We start from the raw sequence: 24204 nt of genomic DNA on the forward strand, positions 1-24204 counted from the left end.
CATATGGTTTTTTCTCCTTCAATTTGTTAATATGGTGTATCACATTGATTGATTTGCATATATTGAAGAATCCTTGCGTTCCTGGAATAAACCCCACTTGATCATGATGTATGATCCTTTTAATGTGCTGTTGGATTGTGTTTCCTAGTATTTTGTTGAGGATTTTTACATCTATGTTAACATTTTACATGTTAACAAAATGATAGACTTGGTGGATGAGGGGAGAGTTAAATATGTATAATTTTGGATTTTTCTATTTTCCTGATCTGTGACTGAAAGTCCTTTACCATCTGTCACCAGCATATAGAACTTGTCTATTCCTCTTTTGGTGCTTAGCATGGGGGCCTTGGTTTGATACTATGCTCTAACCTCCATGTTGTAATTTCCCAACCAGCATCTCCAATAGGGAGCTATACGTTCATTATTTTATTATCCAAAATGCCTAGCAGAATTCTTTATACTCTGCTAAATGTTCATTAATTATTATTTTAGACAGTAGAAATAAATAACTAGGCAGTACCTAACTGAATGAAAGTTCATGGTGTATACAAAGAGTTTCCAGTGATTTAGCTGTAATTTAGGGGATGTTATTTTTTTAAGGTTTGGTCTTAAGCCCTCTGCTTTTTAACATTTACATGATAGATGTAACATGGATAATAGAATGGAAATCATGATCCCAGCATTTTAAGATGAGGACATGTTTAGAATTGAGATCTATTAATTTAAGTATTCATTATTATATCCCACAAATCTTTATGAAGCACTTAGTCTAAACCAAACCCTGTGTTTGTACTTGCAAGACAAAGCATGATCCTTATGGAGCTTCCATGATCACGGTGGCCACAGATGGAGTAAGACAACTCTCCACAATGGCAGGTGACATTCACCGAGGGCCGGTATGTGCCTGGCACAGTTTGAAGTGGTTTATATGTACTGACTCATCTCATTCTCACCACAGCCCTTTGTGGTAGGCATTGCAAAATCTTCATTTTATAGATTCAGAATCTCAGTCACAGAGGGATTCATTACATTGCCCAACATTATGCAGCTAGTGAGTGTTAGCCAAGATCAGAATCCAGGCAGTCTGCCTCCTGAGATACACTGACTTTCAATAATCAAATAATCTTGTAGACCAAATGATAACTTGTAGAAAATTATAACTGTTCCAAGAGCTGTGGAGGAGAGATTCATGGTGTTCTTAAGCCTATTTTAAGAGGAAATTACCCAGGGGAGGCTTCCTGGTGTAGACAGTTAAGATGGCACCTGAAGGCATAGTGGACATTAACTAGGTAAAAAGGGGCTAGTGGAGTATTGTGTACAAAGGAAATGCCTATTGATGGCAAGGAGCAAGGGGAGATTCAAGAAAGTTGCTACCAAAAAATAAATAGGTAGAGCAGAAGGTGGGTCTCGATGACATAGATTCCAGTTTGCAAAGCATTTTCACTTTTGCTCCTGTGTTTAATGACAATCAACTTGGGTAGTTTAGAGGCTTAATTTAACCAAGGCCATGGACCAGAAGTAGTAAGTCTGGGACATGAACCCAGATCTCCTGATTTCAGTTCCCACAGCTATTCCACCAAACCAGAGTGGCTCAACAGTGCAAAGGAGGACCAAAGCAACATGTGGAGGGCGCTGTGAGTATGGTATTTCTGGTCAGGGTCCACATGACTCAAAGGTGTGTATAGATCAGCAGTAATACTGGTAACACTGGTGCCTAAGGAAATGCATTTTATCTGGATGTAAGAACGGAAGTACAATTCAAAATCAAGCCAAGACACAATTACTCTCAGATCTGATAGAATTCAAACATTACCTGTAACACCGACGTTGGGACAGGGCCCCATAGCTTCAGGAGGGCATGAAGAACTAGAAAGTAAAGACTCAGGAGAGAAAGTCAAAGAAATTGGGTTCTTTGAAGAAAACTATCAAAGGTAGCTTATCAAAAAAAAAAAAAAAAAACAAAGGTAGCTTATCAAAAACATTCTGTGACAGACAATGACCAGCTTACTTTTTGTCATCTCCCAGGAGGTAGAAAGCAGGAAGGATTGATACCAGGCCGGCAAAATATTCTCCATTTCCTGGCAAGAGAAAGAGACACCCTAGGACCAATACCTCAAACATCAAATCTGTAAATCATTTGTGCTTGGCTCTGGAATTCTAATGTGATTCTCTTTCCTATTCCAGGTTTACTTATTTGTTTCACCTAGACCATTCTTAGGGTTATTTTGAAATCTTCCAAGCATGTGTCATAATTGTGCTAAGGAAAAGCTAGTCAAGGATTAAAATGAGACAAAAAGACACCATCCAATAAAATAAAGCTGCAGATAATACATATGGGAGATAATCCACAGAAGGATAATTGAAAATAGTCAAATACTTGTTACAATAGCTGTCTAGCATCCATCCCTGGCAGCTGCCCACTTAACGCAGTTAAACAGAATGCCTATAGTAAAAAAAAAAAAAAAGCCTGCTGTGGATATGGGGGGAGACAAGGCATAATCGCTAGACCTAGAGCTCCCCTGCTATATTATAAACTCCTTGAGGGCAAGCACTCTGTTACAATCACCTTTATGCAAACCATAACACCCAGTTATAGGGTGCTAGCACATAAAAGAGGATCAATAAATGTTTGCAACTTATAATTGTTATGCCTTTCCTTCTCGTCTCTCTCCATAATTGTCATTATTCAATTCAATAATTGACCATTATTCAATTGTCATTATTCAATCATTATTCAATCAATTGTCAATAATTATTCAATTATTCTCCTGCTCCTTTTTTCTTGTCTTCAACACATGCTTAATGCCTGACAGTAGATCCAGAGACACCATTTAACCTTGCCAAGTGGCAATCAGAAGTCAGAGAGAAATATTTCATGACTCTCAGAGATGTTAAACCCTGGCATAAGTTGATGAGAAAGATTGTAAAATCATTTCTCCAGGGAGTCTTTGAAAATGTAAAATACCTAGTGTGATTCAGGGGTAAAGATATACCTAGAGATCTAATTTAACATTCTACAAACATATACATGTGTACACACACTAGTTTTCCTTATAAAAGTTATCCATGTTCAGTGCAGAAAATTTGTACAATCTAGGGAAGTATAAAGAAGATAATAATCACACCATCTAAAAAAGAGCTACAGTTAGTATTGTATCTGTCCACATACAGTCATTCATTCATTTCTTCAATGAATTCTCATTAGGACTCTACCAACATTCTATGTAGAAAAAGACAATAAACAATCATCATAATAAAAGGAAAATTATGTGGTATGGTAGAAGGTGTTAAGTGTATGAAAAAAAGTATTGCAGGTTGAGTAATGGGGTCAGAGATGCTGGGACAGTGGAGGAGGTTGTGATTTTTTTTAAATAGGGTAGACAAATAGTTTTATCTTGTCAATGGAATCCTTAATTTTTCTTTAGGTATAATTGACAAATAACAGTTTGAAGTATGCAATGTAATGATTCTATATTTCTACATATTACAAAATGACCTCCACAAGAAATTAACATCTGTCATCATACATAATTACAAAAATATTTTCTTGTGATGAGAACTTTTAAGATTTACTTTCTTAGCAACTTTCAGATATGCAATCACTATTATTAGCATAGTCACCATGCTAAACATTACATCCCCATGACTTATTTGTTTTATAACTGTAAATTTGTAACAATTTGTACCTTATGACCCCCTTCACCCATGTCAACCAGCTCTTACCTGCCCCCCGACCTCTGGCAACCACCAATATGAATTCAGTGTTGTTTGGTTTTGCTTTTTTAGGATCCATATGTGAGATCATATGGTGTTTGTCTTTCTCTATCTAACTTATTTCTCTTAGCATGATGCCCTCAAGTCTATCTATGTTGTCCCAAATAGCAAGATTTCATTCTTTTTATGTCTGAATAATATTCATATATAGATAGATAGATATAGATCTCACAATTTCTTTATCCATTCATCTGTCAGTGGATACTTAGGTTGTTTCCATATATTGGCTATTGTAAATAATGCTGCACTGAACATGGCAGTGCATATATCTTTTCACGTGAGGGTTTTTGTTTTCTTCAAATAAATACTTGAAAATAGACTTACTGGATCATATAATAGTTCTATTTTTTAATTTTTTGAGAAAGCTCCATACTTTTTTCCAAAGTGGTTACACCAATTTACATTTCCACCAACAGTGCACAAGAGTTCCAGTTTTTCTACATCCTTGCCAACACTTATTTTTTGTCTTCTTGATAACAGCCATTCTAATAGGTGTGAAATGGTACCTCACTGTGGTTTTGGTTTGCATTTCCCTGATGATTAGCAATACTGAGCATCTTTTCATGTACCTATTGGCCCTCTTGTCTTCTTTGGAAAAAAAATGTCTATTAGGATCCATTGCCCATTTTTCAGTTGGATTGAGGGTTTTTTGCTTTAGATTTTGCTTTTGAGTTGTATGAGTTATTTATATATCTTAGATATTAGCCCCTTATCAGATATATGATTTGCAAATTTCTTATCCCATTCTGTAGGTTGTATTTACACATTTTTGGTGGTTTCCTTTGCCATGCAGAAGCTTTTTATATTGTCACCCCACTTGTTTGTTTTTACTTTGGTTGCCTTTGTTTTTGGTATCAGATCCAAAAAAATCAGTGCCAAGACCAATTTTAGGCACTTACCACATGTTTTCCTCTAGATGTTTTATGGTTTCAGGTCTTACATTCAAGTCTTTTATTCATTTTGAGTTAACTTTTGTGTATGGTATAAAAATATGGTCCAGTTCCTTTTTTTTTCTTTTTTTTGCATGTGACTGTCCAATTTTCCCAACACCATTTGTTGAAGAAACTGTCTTTTCCCCATTGTATATTCTTGACACCTTTGTCGTAAATTAATTGACCATATATTCATGAGTTGATTTCTGGGTTTTTCTATTCTGTTCCATTGATCTATGTGTTTTTAGGCCAATGCCATACTATTTTGATTACCAGAGCTTTGTAATATAGTTTGAAATCAGAGAGCATGATGCCTCCAAGTTTGTTGTTCCTTTTCAAAATTGCTTTGGCTATTTGAGGTCTTCTGTGTTTGCATACACATTTTAGGAATGTTTGTTCTATTTCTGTGAAAGTTGCCATGGGCATTTTGATTGAGATTGCACTGAATCTGTAGATAGCCTTGGGTAGTACGGACATTTTTACAATATTTATTCTTCCAATACATGAACATGAAATATTTTTCCATTTATTTGTGTCTTCCTTGATTTCTTTCATCATTGTCTTATAGTTTTCAGTGTAAAAATCTTTCACCTCCTTGGTTAAAATTATCAGTAGATATTTTATTCGTTTTAATGTATTGTAAATGGAATTGTTTTCTTAATTTGTCTTTCTGGTAGTTCATTATTAGTGTATAGAAATGCAACATATTTCTGTATATTGATTTTCTTCTGCAACTTTACTGAATTTGTTGATTAGTCCTAACAGTTTTTTTGTTTTTCTATCATGTCATCTGCAAAGAATGGCATTTTTATTTTTCCTTTCAGATTTGGATGCCTTTTATTTCTTTTTCTTCACTACTTGCTTTGGCTAGGACTTCCAATACTATGTTGAATGAAAATGGTGAAGGTAGGTATCCTTGTCTCATTTCTGATCTTAGAGAAAAAGATTTCAGCTTTTGCAATTAAGTATGATGTTAGCTTGTCATGGATGGCCTTTATTAGGCTGAGGTAATTTCCCTCTATATCCACTTTATTGAGAGTTTTTAATCATAAATGGCTATTGAATTTTGTCTAATGCTTTTGCTGCATCTATTAAGAAGTTCATATGATTTTCATCCTTCATTTTGTTAATGTGTATCACACTGATTGATTTGCAGTTGTTGAACCATCCTTGCACCCACTTGACAGTGCTGTATGATCCTTTTAGTGTATTATTGAATTCAGTTTGCTAATACTTCATTGAAAATTTTTGCATCTGTTTGTCAGGGATGTTGACCTACAATTTTCTTTTCTTGTGACATCCTTGTTTGGTTATGGTGTCAGGATAATGCTGGCCTCATAAAAGGAGTTTGGAAGTGTTATCTTTTTTTGGAAGAGTTTGAGGATTGATATTAATTCTTTTTCGAATGTTTGGTAGCATTCACCAGTGAAGCCATCTGGTCCTGGACTTTCATTTTATTGGGCGTTTTTGATTACTGATTCAATCTCCTAACTAGTTCAGATTTTCTTTTTCTTCATGATTCACTCTTGGTAGGTTGTATGTTTCTAGAAATTTATCCATTTCTCCTAGAGTGTCAAATTTGTTGGTGTATAATTGTTCTTAGTAGTCTCTTATGATCCTTTGTATTTCTGTGGTATCTGTTGTGAAGTCTCCTCTTTCATTTCTTATTTTGAGTTCTCTCTTTTTTTTCTTGGTGAATCTAGCTAAGGTTTATCAACTTTGTTTATCTTTTCAAAGAACCAGTTCTTAGTTTCATTTGTCTTTTCTAATGTCTTTTTAGTCTCTATTTCAGTTATTTCCACTCTGATCTTTGTTATTTCCTTCCTTCTACCAGATTTGGGCTTTGTTTTTTCTTCTTTATATAGTTCCTTGAGATATAAAGGTAGGTTGTTGAATTGAGACTTTTCTTGTTTCCTGATATAGTCATTTATCACTATGACATTCTCCTTTAGAACTGCTTATGCTGCATCACATAAATTTTGGTATGTTACATTTTCATTTTCTTTTGTCTCAAGGTATTTTTTTATTTCTCTTGATTTTTTCTTTTCAACCCATTTGTTGTTCAGCAGTATGTTGTTTAATATCCACATATTTATTAATTTTCCTGTTTTCTTCTTATATTTGATTTCTAGTTTTATACTATTGTGGTTGGAAAAGATGCTCAATATGATTTCAGTTTTCTTAAATTTATTAAGACTTATTTTGTGGCCTAACATATGATATATCCTAGAGAATGTTCCATGTGCACTTGAGAAGAATGTATTCTGTTACTGTGGGATGAAATGTTCTATATATATCCATTAAGTCGATCTGATCTCACATGTCATTTAAGGCCAATGTTTTCTTACTAATTTTCAATCTGTATAATATCTATTCATGTAAGCAGGGTGTTAAAGTCCCTTGCTATTATTGTATTGTTGTCTATGTCTCCCTTTAGGTCTGTTAATATTTATATATTTAGGTGCTCCTATGTTTGGTGCATAAATATTACAAATGTTATATCCTCTTGTTGGATTGACCACTTTATATGCTGACCTTTTTTGTCATTTATTACTGTCTTTGTTTTAAAGTCAATTTTGTCTGACATAAGTATTGCTACTCCAGCTTTCTTTTGGTTGCAGTTTACATGGAATTTCTTTCTCTAGACTTTCACTTTCAAGCTGTGTGTGTCCTTATATCTGAAGTGTGCATCTGTAGGCAGCATATAGATGGGTTGGGATTGTGGTTTTAAATGTAATGGCTAGAGGAGGCCTTATTGAAAAGGTGATATTTGAACAAAGGTATTAATTGGGATCATTTTGAACAGCCTACTATGCAATTTGCTTTGATCATTATTCTTTAAAACATGCTTATTTAATGGATGCACATCATTTTATCTTATAAATCTCATAAATAATTTTTTAACCCCATGGTTGGACATTTACATCAACTCCACTTAATTTTTTCTGTGTTACAGATTCTTAAATGAATCTGTGGCTTCTCTGTTCAGTTTTTGCAATTAACAGCATAAAGGTAAGATTTAGCTTAGAAAAGAGGAGACAAGGTAATAATAACTTCTTGTGAGATATGTTGCAATAGTTTTCATTTACCTCTAATTTGATTATGATGTGTTTTTAAAATACCATTTGTTGTGATTTCAGTTAAAATGTACATATTTATGTTTAAATTTTGTAAAATATACAAAAGCAAAAGACAATTCAAAATACCCATAATCACATCTTCCAAAGTTAATCATAGTTGCTCAAAATATACACTTATTTAGTTTGTATTATATTAAACATCCTGTATTATAATTTTCATTTAATTAAATGTGAACATTGTCTAAATATTTTTAAGTATTTTATTTATAACTGTATTTTAAGTTTACTATTTTAAAGTATTCTTTTATCATCTAATTTTTAATAAGTGTACACTATTTATTTTTTACCCATTCCATAAACTATCCCCATTTTATAAACTGAATTATACAATTTATCACTATTGTAAAATCTTTTCACATATATCCTTGCCCACAACTCTGATTATTTCCTTCTATAATTAAAAGCATAAATCTGTCATTTATATTGCACATATTTTTACTAGTTTGTTGCTTTCCTTCTAGTTTTATTTATGTTGTTTTTTTTGACTGAAAGAAATTAAATCTATCAATCCTTTCCTTAAGGGATTCTTCATTTGCCTTTTAGGTTTTAAAAATCCTTTAGCACCCTGAGTTTTTTTGTTTAAAAAAAAAAAAACTCTTTTCCCTGGTGGGATTTATTTTGGCCCATGGTATGACATTTAGTGAACCAACTTTATTTCCTTTGGAATAGTTACAGCTTGGTTAACCTTCAATAGGCCTTTCTTTTCTTTATTTTGTTATTCTGTCAGTCAGGACTGTTATCTAAATACTTCTTCAAACCATATGTAAGAGCAGAGGTGGTGCTTCTACTGACATTCCAAGGATTCACATACTTGTGAATTGGGATTGAAGAGGGAACAATTGTTTCAAGGAGAACAAATACATACACAGACTTTTGAAATTTTAATAAGACATGTTAAGAAATAATAGATAATTCCAGAAAAAGTCTTTAATAATTATAACTCCGAACTTCAAAACACCTTTGTATAGATCCTCAGGAGTAGATTCACAAATTGGAAAGTTGGTGTTCCCATTAGAACTTATATAATGTATTAGTTAGTACTCTCTCATTGCTCTAAGAATAGGAGGAATATAATAATAACAAGAGCTGTCATTTAATGGGAACTTACTACATGCAAGGCATTGTGCCAAGTACTTCACACATGGTATTTATTTAATCTTAAAAATACTTTAGAAAGGAGGTACTATCAAGATCTCTCCTTTTCAGATGAGGAAACAAAGGCTGAGTGGGATAGAAGAATACTTCCATGGTCATGCAGCTAGTTGACTGTGTAAAGGGGAATCCTCAACTATTTCTCAGCAAAATTTAGTCAATGCAGTAGTAAAAATAAGAATATGAAGGAAAGTCCTAATTAGATACATCATGTGCTGTCTCCAGCTTCCCTTCTCCATGATGTGCTTGGAAAGCTTCCACTAGTTTAAGGCACACCTAACTAATAACAGCTACATCTGATAATTATTTATATTTTTTAAAGCACATTCAACCAAGAGAGTTGATGCTTACAGCATATGGTCCAGGTCATACCATTTGGACAGCTTAGAAAGCTGAGGTGCTAAGAGGTTAGGTAGTAGAGCTGGGATTTAAAACCATGACTCCTATCTCTGCCATCAGTTCTTCCCCTGACCTCCACACTGCAAGTTTGGGAGGTTTCTCTTGGGGAATTTTTTTTGATCCAAATTTCAAAGTATTATGACTTATTGTTATTGCCACTGTTATTACCTAACAATCTCTGACCTTCTAAGCAATGAGTATGTTGTATTTTAAATTCTCATTACTGTAATGATCTAGGCCATCTGATACTTTATTACACATATTGAATAAGAAACATTATAGGTATTCTTTTATCTAGTCCATCCTTTAGTGAATCAGTGATATAGTTTGGACTTTTCTGTTGGATATGTCTCTTGAGAAGACATAAAATAAAATTAATTTATATGCTGGTAATAAATATATCATTACATATATGATGCTTTAACACTTCATGATAACTACATTTTTTTGGCAGTGCACACATTTACACAAAAATCATTTTTCTTTAGGTAGAAAAGTTTCAATAACTGCATTTAAAGCAGTAACTTCTGAGCATTTCCCAGAAAAGAAGAGTAATTTTAAAGGAAACAATATAAGGGCATTATTAAGTTTTTCATCTTTTGTGGCCTGTTCAAATGCTATCTCTTCTGTGACCTTCCTCCTCTGAAGTATTTCTATCCTTTGAGCACCATTATAGTATTTTTAACATTCCATTATAGTGCTAATCCCAAAGTATACCTTGTATAAGTGATTTGTGCACATGACAATTTAGATTAAACCCCCCATGTTTTGGTCTTCTCTCTCTCCCCATATCTAGCCAGTTGCCTGGTACAAAATGTTAAACTGAATAAGAGGTAATCAAAGTTTAAATAGTGAAAAAATACATAAGCCTTAATTTAAGGCTTTTGTCAGATATATAGTTAATATATGAGGCATGCCAAATCAGAATGCAAGTCTACCTTGGTTCTAAAATAGAAAGGACAATTTAAGTATTTTTAAATATAACCTGGAACAGAAAACTAAATCTGTTATGATAGAAACAGGATGTGTGTTATAAGTTAAGATTATATGAAATTTCTGTAAATGGATTAATATATATTCTTCAGTAATATTTTAAGATTTTAAAATCTTGATACCAAGGTGAGTAACTTTATTCACGAAAATCCATTGCACAGAGAGGAGAAGTAAAAGTGTAAAGTTTAGGAATTCCGTTGAAGTTAAATTATCAGGTTAAAAAATAGGGGGTTATTGTTTTAAGGTATTTTATGTAAGCCTCATGGTAACCACAAGGGAAAATATGTAGTGATTATGCAGAAGAACATTGTAAAGGGGTTAAAACACACTGATATCAAACCACAATAAAAGACAGCAGGGTAAGAAACAAGGAACAGTGGATCTACAAAACAACCAGAAGACAAATAACAAAGTGGCAATTGTAAGTCCTCACCTATCCATAATTACTTTAAACATAAATGGAGTATGGATCAAATTCTGTAATCAAGAGACTTAGGATGGCTGAAAGGATAAAAACAAGATCCAATGATATGCTGCCTACAAGAGACTCAATTTAGCCTTAAAGACACACATAGACTGAGAGTGAAGGGATGGGAAAAGTCGTTTCAAGCAAATGGTAACCAAAAACAGGTGAACAAACAGGGGTGTCTATACTTATATAAGACAAAATAGACTTTAAACTAAAAATGGTACAAATAGACAAAGAAGGTCATTACATAATGATTAAAGGGTCAATGCATCTAGAGGATAAGACAGTTGTAAATATTTGTGTGCCCAACATTGGAGGACCTAAAGAAAGTAAAAGCTAACAGAGCTAAAAGGAGAAATAAACAGTAATACAGTAATGGTTGGGACTTTAATACCCCATTCTGAACAATGGATAGATCATTCAGACAGAGAAGCAATAAGGAAATAGGAGATTTGAGCAATACTATAGACTAAATAGCCCTAATAGACATATACAGAACATCCTATCCAACAACAACACAATACACATTCTTCTCAAATTGAATATTTTCTAGGGTAGACCAAATGTTAGGCCACAAAACAAGTCTTAGCAAATTCAGGAAGATTGAAATCATACAAAGTATCTTCTCAGACCACAATGACATGAAACTGGAAAGTAATAACAAAAGGAAAATTGACAAACACATGAAAATAAAACAATACTCAGTAAACAATGGTCAGGGGCACTGAATAGACAGTTTTTCAAAGAAGATGCAAGAAATGTCAATAGGTACATGATAAGATGCTCAACAAAATAGTTATTAGGAAAATGCAAATTAAAGCCACAGTAAGATATTACCCCATACCTGTTAGAATGACCATCAAAAAGACAAGAGCTAGCAAATGCTGGCATGGATGTGGAGAAATAGGAACTCTTGTGCACACTGGTGGGATTGTAAATTGGCACAGCCACTATGGAAAGCAGTATGAAGGATCCTTAAAATATTGAAAGTAGAATTACCATATGATTCAGCAATTCCATCTGGGAATATATCCAAAGGAAATGAAAACACTAGTTTGAAAAGATATCTGCAATCCATATTCATAGCATTTACAATAGCCAAGATATGGAAACAACCTAGTGTCCACTGATGGATGAATGGATAAAGAAGTTGTGAGATACACACACACACACACACACATACATACAATTGAATATTATTCATCCATAAAAATGAGGAAATGCTACCATTTATAACAACATGTTTAGACCTGGAAGGCATTATGCTAAGTGAAATAAATCAGATAGACAAAAACAAATAGTGTATGATATCACTTACATGTGGAATCTTAAAAAATAAAATATCAAGCTGATAGAAAAAGAGATCAGACTGGTACTTCCCTCGTGGTCCAGCGGTTAAAATTCCACACTCCCAGTGCAGGGGGCCTGGGTTTGATCCCTGGTCAGGGAACTAGATCCTGCATGCTGCAACTAAAGATCCTGCATGCCACAAGTAAGACCCGGCACAGCCAAATAAATAAATAATAAATAAATAAATATTTTTTTAAAAAAGAGATCAAACTGCTTGTGGTTACCAGAGGTGAAGGGTGGAGGAGGGGGAATTGAAAGAATGTGGTCCAAAGGTGCAAATTTCCAGTTATAGGAGAAATAAGTGCTAGGGATGTAATGTACAACATGATGGCTATAGTTAACACTGCTGTATGATATATAGGAAAATTTTTAAGAGAGTAAGTCCTAATTTCTTTTTTCTTCATTTTATCTATATGAAATGATAGATGTTAGCTGAACCTATTGTGGTAATTATTTCACAATATATGTAAATCAAACCATCACGCTGGGCTTCCCTGGTGGCGCAGTGGTTGAGAGTCCGCCTGCCGATGCAGGGGACACGGGTTCGTGCCCCGGTCCGGGAAGATCCCACATGCCGTGGAGTGGCTAGGCCCGTGAGCCATGGCCGCTGAGCCTGCACGTCCAGAGCCTGTGCTCCACAACGGGAGAGGCCACAACAGTGAGAGGCCCACATACTGCAAAACAAACAAACAAACAAAAAACCATCATGCTGTACACCTTAAATTTATACAGTGATTTATATCAATTACTTCTCAATAAAACTGGGGAATAAATCCAGTGCAATAGCAACACAATGCTATATGTTAATGTTTAGTAACTTTAAAATGGACTGGTGTACAGACATAATGCTGATTAAAGGATGAAGATAATGTTTATGCTTTTCCCATAAGTTAGTTTTAATAAAATGTTCCAACTCAAAATATGTGTGATCTCAAAATTATGTCTTCAGTTCTTAGAATAAAGTCCTTTCTGGAAAATTATATGACTAAATAGCATTTTAGAACCTGTAAATACCTTAAAGATCATATAATCTAAACCACTCATTTAATTATGCTATTTATTAATAAATATCACTGAAAAGAAATATTCAGTTATTACTAAATATTATACAATGAAGTTAAGGTTCTTTCCTATCCCAGGGGCAAGGACTAATAACAGTTTCCTGGGTAATCTTCTTGAATTTTTCTGTACACAAGCATACATTTAATTAACAGCACCAATGCAAGCCAGCTATAAAAGTGTGATGGCTTGCAGTAAATCTTGGAGATAACTCTCTCTTAATATAAAGATCTATCTCATTTTTTAATACAAAATATTTAAACAATGGTTACAGATAAATATCTAAAAACACTCTTAAAGACACTGCCTAAATTTAACAAATATTCACATTTTATTATTTTTTAATCTTTGCCTTTTAAGAAACAGTTGAAGACCCTTTTGTATCTCTCTTAATCTTTTTTACCCCCCCCCACTACTTTCTTTTCCTTTTTGACCATTTTCCTAAATGTTTCCATTGCTGTTCACAGTCCTGTCCTGTTTTTTTTTTTTTTTTTAGCTTTTATTACATATGTGTGTTCCATAAACAACTTATAGCCTCATTTTATATGTAACTGAATGTTTTGTAATGGAATTGTAACTGGTTTAGTGAGCAGTCTCTAATCAGTAAGATGTAAGGATAAATCCATGACATTTTTCTTCATTCCTTTTACTCTATTAAATCTCTCCTATACTTAACTACATCCTGGACAGATGTCAGAACTTTCCAGTTATTTCAGGTTATTAAAATTCTGTTTAAAATTCTAATTTCATCCTATTTATATCTTAACTCTTATGTTTTATGGTACTTTATTAAGATATAATTTATATACAGTAAGGTGCAAAAATATTGATTACATAAAGAAAATTGAGAATTTCACCATACAATGGATTATACAGTATTGTGTAAAAATTATATAAATACATATCTACACTTGTATCCATCTATGTGACCACCACTCAGGTCAAGAAATAGAACGTTCCTCACTCCCAGAAGTGAGGCAGTATCCCTTCCTCCCCTCTTCCGAAAACAAAATGTAACACTATTCTGACTTCTAACAGCATTGATTAGTTTTGCCTATTCTTGTGTTTCATGTAAATGGAATCATACCATATAATGTCTGGCTTTTTTCACATAATGATTTTGAAATCCATCCATGTTGTTACATACATCAGCAGTTCATTCTTTTATGTTTTGGTATTTTTGAGTAGTATTGTGTTGTGTGAATATTCATAATTTGTCCACTCTCTTGTTGATGGGTTTGTGTTATTTCAAATTTTGAGCTATTATGAATAAAGCTGCCATGAACAACTTGTACAAGTCTTTTGGACATCTGCATTCAATTTTCTTGAGTAGATGCCTACAAGTAAAACTGCTGAGTCATAGGATTGTATATGTTTAACTTTGTTAAAAACTGCCAAACACTTTGAAAGTAGTTGTCACATTTTACACTCTTAGCCAGTGATATATGAGGACTCTAGTTACCACATGTATGTCAGCACTTCGTGAAGTCAATCTTTTTTATTTTAGCCTTTCTGGTAGGTGGGTAGATGTATCTTATTGTGGTCATTTTTCTATATTTTTAAATGGAAAAATCAAAAACATGGTTAACAGTTACTGTTGCTTGTACCTGCACAGAATATCTCTAGAAAGATTAGAAGAATCTGAACATTCTGGTTTTCCTTTGGTGAGGATTGGTGAGCCCCTGTTTTTCTGGGTCACTGGTGTGGGAGGTAGATGTCCCCTTGTAACCTTTACTTACTTTTGAATATTGAACCATGTACATGTTTTACCTATTGAAAAAATGAAATTATTTTTAAAATCACTCAATTAGTGGATAATGAAGCTGTACTCTACTCCCTGCTCAGACCAGGCTTGTGAGTTGGAGGATTCTGAGTGGGCAGAAGGCACTTTCCGCCCTTTCACTCCAGTTTCACTAACAACTAACTCCAGTTGTTAGTCACCAAGTAACACTTTAGAGCATGGCCAGATTAGTTTCTGGGAACCTCCACCTCCTTCCTCTTCCTGCCTCTAGCTCTTCTCATTGGCTGGATGAGGCAAGAGGGAGAGAGAGGGAAAGGGACAGATTTATCTTTCTGTCTTTATTTGTGTCCTTCTCCTTTGAGGTTGTTGAAGTTTCTATATTATGGCTGGCCGTGGTTGCATTCTTTGTGGCAGGTCCAAAGGTACCTCTCTCCTGGGTCACATGTGAGGTTTTTATGGGATGGAGGGTGAGGAACTTGGGGAGCTTCCCCTCTGTACCATTCTCTGATGTGGAACATCCAGTTCCAGCTTGACTTCTTTCTACCCTCCTAATCTCTAATTCCTGGGGTGGGGACTAGGGGAATAACCTGTAACCTCTCATTCATGGGCCTATCTGTGGTTCCAGCAAGGTTAGCTCAGGCCCATCTCCCTTTCATAGCACCCCCTAACCCATAGGATCTGTTGTCAGGAGGTGAGAGGACCTCCATCCTTGTCTTTTTTGGAGAAACAATTCCACAAAAAGACAATGTAGAGCAGGCACAAAGTTTACTGGAAGTACAGTATGTGCAAAGAGAACAAAGGAGCAGCTTAATTAGAGCAGAAGGAAGGCAGAAATACACACCCAGGGAAGAGTGTGGGCATCCTCCCTAATGAGGAGCGTGCCACAGAGGTGATTTACATCACTTATATGGAGCATTTCTTCTGTGTCTTTGTTTTCCTCTGGCCAATTATCTCGCCTCTTTTCCCACATCTGACCTGTCTTAGAGCCCTTCCCAATATGCGTACACGTCTTTTTGCCAAAACGGATTTCAGCATGGGGGCCTATGGGATATTGATAGCACCTATTATGGGGTGGTGCTCCCTCCCTTTTTGACCCATGAGGAGCCTTCCTGTGCATGTGTAGTTAGGGAGGTCTCCTTGACCTCAGGAGTGATAGATGTGGTCATCTTATCTCTTTATTCCAGCAAGCTCAGCTTCTGCCATTAACTTTGTCCTTGAAGTGTCAGAGAAAGCAAGCTCCAATTTACTCCACTTGACAAACTCCAACTGTTCAGCCCAGAGGCCCATCTACCTCCTACCTCAGATCCTCACACAACTGGTGGAGATGCAGGTTGCTCCTCTTTGTTCTCATCCTACCCTCTCTCATCAGGTTTTTCCTTCCCGCTTACTGCATTCAGTAAATCTAAATGTGACTTAGCAGATGGTCAATAGGGGAATGAGATGACAGTCTCTCCTCTTGAGGGCACTATCAAACCTGATGAGTAATTGCCTTAGAACCCTTCACACTGGGACCACCAGTTAGAGAGGGAAGGGGAGCCAAGAGGAGAGAGAGGGAGAGGAAGGGGAAAGAAAAAGCCCCAGTGCCCTCCTCTAGGTTGATCGCTCAGAGTTCCAACACTTTCTTCTTCCTCATTTCCTCAATCTTCTTACATATAATGCCTGAGTTAGGTATTATAGGGCCAGTTCTGCTAATTCTTACTAATGTCTGTGTGTATATAACCATGTGTGGAGTGTTCCTGAGTGTGCGTTGGGGGTGGCATCTCAGTGTGGGATGCCTTTCTAGTCCAGGTCCTGTAACCTTGTTAATATGCAAGCTCAGAATCAGGAAATCCAAGTGGGGCCTGAAATCCTTCGTTAAAACCTTTTTTATTGTAAAATACCCATAATGTAAAATTTACCTTCTTAATCATTTTTAAGGGTATGGTCAAGTGGCATGAAATACATTCATACTGTTGAGTGACCATCATCACCATCCATCTCCAGAACTCTTTTTCACCTTGTGAAACTGAAACTTCATACTCATTAAACAGTAACTTCCTGTTCCCACTCCCCCTGGGCCCTGGCAACTAGCAATCTACTTTCTTTCTCTGTGAATTTGACTACTCTAGCTACCTCATATAAGTGGAGTTATACAATATTTGTCCTTTTGTGACTGGCTTATTTAACTTAGCATAATGTCCTCAAGGTTCATCCATGTTGTGACATATGTCAGAATTTCTTTTTCCAGCTGAAATTAGTATTTGAATTCGTAGACTCAGTAAAGTAGATTGTCCTCAAAGTGGGCGAGTATTATCCAAATCCATTGAGGGTCTGAATACAACAAAAGGCAGAGGAAGGAGGATTTTGTTCCTTTTTTCCTGCCTCACTGTTTGAGCTGAGACATCCCATGTCATCATTTCCTGCCCTTGAACTGAGAATTTACATCATTGGCTCCTCTGGTTCTCAGGACTTTGGGCTTACTGAATTACACCACTGGCTTTCATGTGTCTCTAGCTTGCAGACAGTAGATCTTGAGACTTCATAACTTCTATAACTACTGAGCCAATTCCTCACAATAAATATCCTATTGTTCTGTTTCTCCAAACAGCCCTATTTGTTCTTTATCTCTGAAGAACCCTAATACAATATGATCATTCCTTTTTTTCATTTTTTTGAGCAAATGCCATACTGTTTTCCATAGTGACTGTACCATTTTACATTCCTTCAACAGAGCACAAGTTTCTCAATTTCTTTACCTCTCTAGCAACAACTGTTATTTTCTGGGGATGTTTGTTTATAGTGGTCGTTCTAGTGGGTGTGAGGTGATATCTCATTGTGGTTTTGATGTGAATGTTTAGTGATGGTGACCATCTTTTCATGTGCTTATTGGTAGTTTATATATCTTCTTTGGAGAAATGTCTATTCAAGTTCTTAGCCATTTTTTAATTGGGTTGCTTGATTTTGTCATTGCTGTTGTAGTATTTTATACATCTGATATTTTCACTCTGTTGATTGTGTCCTTTGCACAAAAATTTTTAGTTTTGATTTATTCCAGTTTATCTTTTTTTCTTTTGTTGCCTTTACTTTTGGTGTCATATCCAAGAAATCATTGCCAAATCCAATGTTACAAAGATTTTCTCTATGTTTCTTGTAAGAGTTTTATAGTTTTAGTTCTTAAATTTAGGCCTTTGATCCCATTTTGAGTTAACTGATGTATATGGTGTAAGGTATGGGTCCAACTTCATCCTTTTACATGTAAATATCCAGTTTTCCCAGCCCCATTTGTTGAAAAGTTTTCCCTTTCTCCATTGATGGTTTTGGTATCCTTGGTGAAAATCATTGGACCATATATGTGAGGATTTACTTCTGAGCTCTTTACTCCATTCCATTGGTCTATCAGTCTGTCATTATGCCAATACCACACTATTTTGATTACTGTATATGTGTAGTAAATTTTGAAATCAAAGTTAAGACTTCCAACTTTGTTCTTTTTCTCAAGATTCTTTTAGCTATTCAGGGTCCCTTAATATTCCATATGAATTTTAGGGTGGATTTTTCTATTTCTAGAAAAAAAAAAGGTCACTGGGATTTTGATAGAGACTTTATTGTAGAGTGCTTTTAGTGGTATTTATAGCTTAGTAATATTAAGTCTTGTAATCGATGAACATAAGATGTCTTTCCACTTATTGGTGTCATCTTTAATTTCTTTCAGCAACATTTTGTAGTTTTCAGTGTACAAGTCTTTTGATTCCTTGGTTAAGTTTATTCCTAAGTATTCTTTTTACTGTTGCTGTAAATGGAATTGTCTACTTAATTTCCTTCTTGTTTATTGGTGTATAGAAACACAATAGATTTTGCCTGTATGTTTTGTATCCTACAGCTTTGTTGAATTCATTTATTAGTTCTAACAGGTTTTTTTGTGTGGAATTTTTAGAGTTTTCTACATATAAGATCATACTGTCTGCGAACAAAGATAATTTTACTTCTCTTTTCCAATTTGGATGCCTTTTATTTCTTTTTCTTGCCTCATTACCCTGGCCAGGACTTCCAATACTATGTTGAATGAAGTGATAAAAGTAGGCATCATTGTCTTGTTCCTGATCTTAGAGGAAAATCTTTCATTCTTTTATCATTGAGTATGCTGTTAACTCTGGGTTTTTCATGTAGGGGCTTCCTTATGTTGAGGTATTTTCCTTCTGTTTGTAGTTTGTTGAGTGTTTTTTATCAGGAAAGAGTGTTGAATTCTATCAAATAATTTTTCTACATCAATTGAGATGATTGTGTGATTTTTTTCCCCCCTTCATTTTTTTAAAGTGGTGTATTATATTGTTGTTGTTGTTGTTTTGGGTATGCTGAACCATCATTGCATTTAGGGATAAATCCCACTTAGTCACAGTTTATAATCCTTTTCGTGTATTGTTGAATTCTATTCACTAGTATTTTATTGAGGATTTTTGCATCATTGTTCATCAAGGATATTGGTTTGTAGTTTTCTTGCAGTGTCATTGTCTGGTTTTGTTAATCTTGTTAATACTGCCTCACAGAATGAGTTTATACTTCTATAAGTATTTGGAAGTCATCTGGCCCTGGGCTTTTCTTTATTGGGAGATTTTTCATTACTGATTCAATTTCTTTACTAGTTATATGTCTATTCATATTACTTTTTGTTCATGATGCAGTCTTGGTAGGCTGTGTGTTTCTAGGAATTTGCTTATTTCACCTAGGTTGTCCAATTTTATTTGCATATAGTTGTTTATGGTGCTCTCTTATAGTTGTTTTTATTTATGTAAAACAAGGAGTAATATCCTCTCTTTCATTTCTGATTTTAGTTATTTGATTCTTCTCTCTTTTTTTCTTAGTCAGTCTATCTAAAGTTTTGCCAATTTTGTTGAACATTTTAAAGAATCAACTCTTGATTTCTTGATTTTTTTTCTATTTTTTTTCTCTTTGTTTATCTGCTCTAACCTTTACTTCCTTTTTTTTTTTTCCTGTTAGCTTTGGGTCTTGTTTAGTCTTTTTTTAGTTACTTAAGGTATAAAGTTAGGCTGTTGATTTGAGATTTTTCTTCATTTTAATGTGTTTACAACTATAAATTTTTCTCTTAGCACACTTTTACTGCATCCCATAAGTTTTTGTATGCTGTGTTTTGATTTTCATTTGTCTCATGATCTTTTGTAATTTGTGAATTCTTCTTTGACCTACTTGTTGTTTAAGGGTGTGTTATTTAATTTCCACATATATATGAATTTCCCAGTTTCCCTTCTGCTAGTGATTTCTTTTTCATTTTATTGAATCTTTGAAAAGATACTTTGAATAATCTCAATATTTGTTAATTTGATTTCTGGCCTAACATGTGGCCTATCCTAGAAGAATGTTTCATGTGTATTTGAGAAGAATATATGTTCTGTTGTTGATGAAGTGTTCAGTATATGTCTGTTAGGTCAAATTGGCCTGCAGTGTTGTTCAAGTCATCTATTTTCTTAAGGATCTTCTGTTTCAGTGTTCTATCTATTATTAAATGTGGAGTATTGAAGTCTCCTACTATTATTGTGTTGCTATTGTTGTGTTAATATTTTCTCCCTTAGATTCTGAAAGTTTGCTTCATGTTTTTAGAAGCTCTAGGGTTCCATGTAAAAATATTTATAATTGTTAGACCTTCTTTTTTTTTTTTTTTTTTTTTTTGTGGTATGTGGGCCTCCCTCTGTTGTGGCCTCTCCCGTTGCGGAGCACAGGCTCCGGACGCGCAGGCCCAGCGGCCATGGCACACAGGCCCAGCCGCTCCGCGGCATGTGGGATCCTCCCAGACCGGGGCGCGAACCCGGTTCCCCTGCATCGGCAGGCGGACGCGCAACCACTGCGCCACCAGGGAAGCCCCAAGACCTTCTTGATGAATCAATTCTGTTATGGTTATATAAATTCTATCTTTGTCTCTCATAACAGTTTTTGACTTAAACTATATTGTCTGATTTTATTATAGCCATTCTTACTCTATTTTGGCTACTCTTTGCATGGAGTATCTTTTTCTATCCTTTCGCTTTCAATCTGTGTGTCCTTAGATCTAAATTGAGTCTCCTGTAGACAGCACATAGTTGGTCCCTTTTCTTTAATCCATTTTGCCAATCTATGTCTTTTGATTGGGGAGTTAATCTACTTACATTTAAAGTAATTACTGAATTATTTAAAAGACTTATTATTTTCATTTTGTTACTTGTTTTGTTTGTCTTATAGGTTTTTTGTTTGTTATTTCCTTCCATACTGCCTTTTGTGTTTTGTTGATTTTTGTGGTGATGCATCTTAATACCCTTCTCATTTCCTTTCTGTGTACATACTATAGATATTTTCTTTGCAGTTATACTGGGGATTATAAAGTTACAATAATATATTTGAAACAAATAACAACTTAAGTTCAGTTGCATACAAAAACTCTATTCCTTTGTTTGTCAACTATATCCCATTAAAGAGAGAGGGAAAAGGCTCTACTGCTTTAGAGCTACCCCCACCCAGCTTTGTGCTATTGATCACAAATTACATCTTTATATGTTATTACCCATTAACATAGATATAATTTTTATGTTTTTATCTTTTAAATTCTGTTTAAAAATACTGGTTTTATCTTTATTCATGTATTTACTTTTACTGGAGAACTTTATATTTTCATGTCTTCAAGTTATTGTCTGTTATCCTTTCATTTCAAGTTGAAGAACTCCCTTTAGCATATCCTGTAGTGAAGATCTAATGGTGATGAACTCCCTAGCTTTGGTTTATTTCAGAATGTCATAATTTCTCCTTGATTTTTGGAGGATAGTTTTACTGCATATAGAATTCTTGGTAGACTCTTTTTTTTTTTTGGCATTTTAAATTTATCATCCTAATGCCTTCTAGCCTGCAAGCTTTCTGTCAAGAAATCTCCTTATGCTCTTACAGAGGATCTCTTATATGTGAAGAGTCACTTTTCTCTTGTTACTTTCAAGATTTTTTTCTTTGTTGTTGATTTGCAACAGTTTGACTGTAATAGGTTTTTCCTACTTAGAGGTCTTTTATCTTCTTTAATTTGTATCTGCATGTATTTCCTCAAGTTTGGAAGTCCTCAGCTATTAATTTCTCAAATTAAATCTTTGTCCCATTCTGTCTTTCATTCGTCTACTCCTATAATGTGCATATTGAGCTGTTTGATGGTATCCCACAAGCCCTGTTTATTTTCCTACCTTTTTTTTTTCCTCCCCAGAATTGATCATTTCAAATGACCTGTCTTAAAATTTGCTGATTCTTTCCTTTGCATGTTTGGGTAAGATAATTAAACCCTTCTGTATTTTTAAATTCAGTTATTGTATTTTTCAGGCCAGAAATTTTTTGTTTCCTTTTGATAATTTCTCTCTCTTTGTTGGTATTTTTATTATGTTGATTATTTTCTGATTTCCGTTAGTCCCTTGTTCATGTTCTTCTTTAGCTTTTTAAGCATGTTTAATATAATTTTGAGGATTTTTTGCAGTTATTCAATATTTTTCTCCTTTTTCCACAGTTTTATAGATATATAATTGACATAAAGCACTGTTTAATGTACACAGCATAATGATTTGACTTATGCATATTGTAAAATGATTATCACATAAGTTTAGTTATCAGCTATCATCTCATAGATACAAAAAGAAAAAATTGTTTCTTTCCTTGTAATGAGAACTGTTAGGATATACTCCCTTAACAATGTTCATATATACCACACAGTGTTAGCTATAGTAATAATGTACATTATGTACCTGGTACTTGATTATCTTATAACTGGAAGTTTGTACCATTTTTTTTTTTTTTTTTTTTTTTTTTGCGGTACACGGGCCCCTCACTGCCGCGGCTCCTCCCACTGCAGAGCACAGGCTCTGGACGTGCAGGCCCAGCGGCCACGGCCCATGGGCCCAGCCGCTCCGCAGCATGTCGGATCCTCCAGGACCGGGGCACGAACCCGTGTCCCCTGCATCGGCAGGTGGACTCCCAACCACTGCGCCACCAGGGAAGCCCCGAAGTTTGTACCTTTTGACTTCCTTCCTCCAATTTCCCTTCCCCCAAATCCTGTCTCTGGTAACCATAAACCTTATCTCTTTTTCTATGATTTGGTGGGTTTTTTGTTTCTGTTTTTTAGATTTCTCATAAAGTGAGATCATAGAGTACTTGTTTTTCTCTTTCTGACTTATCACACTTAGCATAATGCGTTCGAGGTCTATTCATGTTGCCAAAAAGACACTAGTTTCTTCTTTTTTATGGCTGAATAATATCCAGTGTGTATCTATAGCACAATTTCTTTATGCATGTCAAGGAGCTTTTATACCATGATTTTTTCTAGCAGTTTTATGGTTTTCCATCTTATATTTAAGTCTTTAATCCATTTCAAGTTAATGTGAGGGAATGGTGTAAGATAAGTGTCCAGTTTCATTCTTTTAATTGTGAATATCCAATTTCCCCAGCACATTTACTGAAGAGATTGTCTTTTCTCCACAGAGTATGCTTGGATCCATTGTCAAATCTCATTTGACCGTATATGATGGATTTATTTCTGGGCTCTTGATTCTGTTCCATTGGTCTATGTGTCTTCTTGATGTCCATACCATAATGTTTTGATTAATAAAACATTATAATATAGGTTGAAATGAAGATGTGAGATGGCTACTACTTTGTTTGTCTCAAGATTGCTTTGGCTATTTGGGGATTTTGTGGTTCCATATAAATCTTAGGAGTGTTTTTTCTACTACTGTAAAAACTGCCAATGGAATCTTTTTTTTTTAATTGGAGTATAATTACTTTACAATGTTGTGTTAGTTTCTGCTTTATAACAAAGTGAATCAGGTATATGTATACATTTATACCCATATACCCTCCCCCTTGTTTCTCCCTCCCACACCCTCCCTGTCCCACCCCTCCAGGTGGTCACAAAGCACAGAGCTGATCTCCCTGTGTGATGCAGTTACTTCCCACTAGTAATCTATTTTACATTTGGTAGTGTATATATGTCAGTTCTACTCTCTCACTTCATCCCAGCTTACCCTTCCCCCCCACACCCCATCCTCAAGTCCATTCTCTATGTCTGCGTCTTTATTCCTGTCCTGCCTCTAGGTTCGTCAGAACTTTTTTTTTTTTTTACATTCCATGTATATGTGTTAGCATATGGTATTTTTTTTCTGTTTCTGACTTACTTCACTCTGTATGACAGACTCTAGGTCCATCCACCTC

Source organism: Physeter macrocephalus, chromosome 8, assembly GCF_002837175.3.
Source record: "Physeter macrocephalus isolate SW-GA chromosome 8, ASM283717v5, whole genome shotgun sequence".
NCBI lineage: Eukaryota > Metazoa > Chordata > Mammalia > Artiodactyla > Physeteridae > Physeter > Physeter macrocephalus.